Source organism: Blastomyces gilchristii (assembly GCF_000003855.2).
Source record: "Blastomyces gilchristii SLH14081 genomic scaffold supercont1.6, whole genome shotgun sequence".
In the NCBI taxonomy this organism is placed as follows: Eukaryota; Fungi; Ascomycota; class Eurotiomycetes; order Onygenales; family Ajellomycetaceae; genus Blastomyces; species Blastomyces gilchristii.
In genome coordinates, this window is record NW_003101677.1 from 1,464,016 (window position 1) to 1,466,655 (window position 2,640).

A 2,640-nucleotide genomic window follows, 5' to 3' on the forward strand; every position below is an offset into this window, starting at 1 on the left:
TAAGATATTTTTATTATTATATTATAATATAACTCTCTCTGTAACATAGTTAGAGAAGTCAGCTTCAACAACTGTTTCATAATCAGAGTTAAATATCATTAGTAGAGAAGTATTAATAAACATCTTCTTTATCTATGTGAATACAGCTTCAGTATCTGCTGATTACTGAAATACTGAGTTTTTTCTGATAAGTTCTGTGAGTGATCTCACAATATCTGAGAAGTTTTATATAAATTATTAATAGAAGTTAGTAAATTCAATGAAGCTTCATACATCTTTCACAGTATATGAAGTGTCTCATTCAAGAATAATGAAGACTTCCTCAGAATTTATTCAAATTCTCTTATTAGCTTCTATGATAAAACCTAGATATTTAATACTCTTGACTTCAAAGTTATACTTGTCAATATCTATTGATAGTTCTGCTTCTTATAATTATAACAATACTTTTCACATGTGTTCTCAATATTCTTTTCTAAACTCATTAGTGAAGATGAGAATGTTATCAAGATATACAGATATAAATTCATTAAGAAAATCTCAGAGTACTCAGTTAATATACTTCTGAAATATACTGAGAGTATTGATCAGTTCAAAGAGCATAACTATTCATTCAAAGAGATTATAATATGTCTGAAATGCTATAAGTCATTCATCTTCTTCAGGGATACAGATTTTATAAAACACAGTAATGATATCTAGTTTAATAAATCATTAAGCTTGTCTGATACAAGCTAGAGTTTCATTGATAAGAGATAAAGAATAGCAGTTCTTCTTGATTAATCTATTCAATTCTTAATAGTTCACACAGAATGAGAGTTCTTTATCTGATTTCTTTGCAAAGAGAATAGAGGCTGCAGCGGAAGAATTACTAACATGTATAAATTCTTTATTCAACAGATCATTGAGTGTCTTTCAAAGAAGAAGAAGTTCATCTTAGAACATGTTATAAAGAGAGTCTTATAATAATTCAGAGTCTTTATTATTTTTCTTTTCTAACTTAATACTGTGGTTCACTTCTGAATCTTATAAGAAGAGTATATTTATAATATTATTATATCAGAAGATATCTAGATATTTATAATATTACTGAGTGAGTTTTATATAAGAATCTGTTATTATGATATGAGATAACTTTTCTAGAGTCTTTTTAATATCAGTCAGACTAGCAGAGTAAATTATTACATGATTCTGCTATCAGCAACCTTGTCAGCAATTCTGTCAGTGACTTCTTTTTCAGAGTATTTCATATGCATTGACAGAGATCTGTGTCAGGTTCATGATTTTATAAATATCATCTTCATGAATTCTATCATTGTTAGAGAATATTAAGCTTCTGTTTTAAGCATTCAGTAAGATGTCTTATTCAGATAGTCAGACAAGTTTTAATATAAGATTATAATTAAGATTATTAACTTCATATACATAGACATCTTCACATTGATATTCTCTGACATCTATGTTTAGTTTTATCATGTAGCAGGTGCAAAGATTCTTTGAACTGTTAAATTCTGTGAGAAGTCAGAGTCTTGATAAGAGAATACACTGAAGATTGTAATATCTTACAACTGAAGATTTAATTATTGTATAATGACATAGATCACTGTCTATTATAACTTTCATATTATACATGTTATCTATCACAGTAGATATAAGAATTGCATTCATTGTTATTTTCTCTTTAAATTATTATTATCTGATCTCTTCAAGCTTCTGTTTATAAATTTGAACATAAGCTAATCTTTTCCCTATTTCATGATAGTATTTTCATAGTTATCTTTTAAATCTTCTTTCAATGCAATGTGATTGATGTGAATAGAAGTTGATTTATTCTTTGAGTAAGAAGATACATAGACTGATCAGCAGTTAAAAGTAATATATTCTGATTAGTTACAGTTAATACAGACTTCTTATTAACATTAATCAGTGACTTCTTCAGAAGTAATTTCAGAGACTCAGAAGTCTGTTCAGATAGCAGAGACTCTTACTTATATATAGATATTTAAGTCTACTCAGATCATAGTATCTGTATCATTGTTATTATTTCTCAGTGCAGATGTGTAAGTAACTGAGTTATTTCTTAGTACAGATATATAAGTGTAATATCTTCTATCACTATTCTGTATACTCTTGAGCTTGATAAGACAGTCATTCAATATCTGAAGCTATGTGCAGAAGCCTTTATAAGTTAAGTCTTTGTTTACACTTATAAGAGTCTGTAAGAGTTCAGAAGTTAGTATCTTCTTAAGCATATTAATCTTCATTTAATTCTCTTAAGATTGATCACCTGCTTCTAAGATCTTAGTGTTGAAGTCAGAAATAAATGTTATAAGAGAAGTGTTTCTCTGTTAGACACTCTATAATCAATTTAATACTTTCTGTTGCATGACAGTATCTCAGAACAGAATATCAAGATGTTTAATAATATTATCAGATATTTATAACACTGATTCACATGTTTTTATTCATGAATGAAACTTCTGTTTCATGTGATTCTTCAATCATTCATTGATATATCAATCTTAATTAATTAGTGAATTAATAATATCTTCATCTATACTCAGTTTCATAAGCATTTTCATTTTTCATAATAAGTAGAGAGTGAGATCATTATTATTATTATTATTCTTCAATTATAGA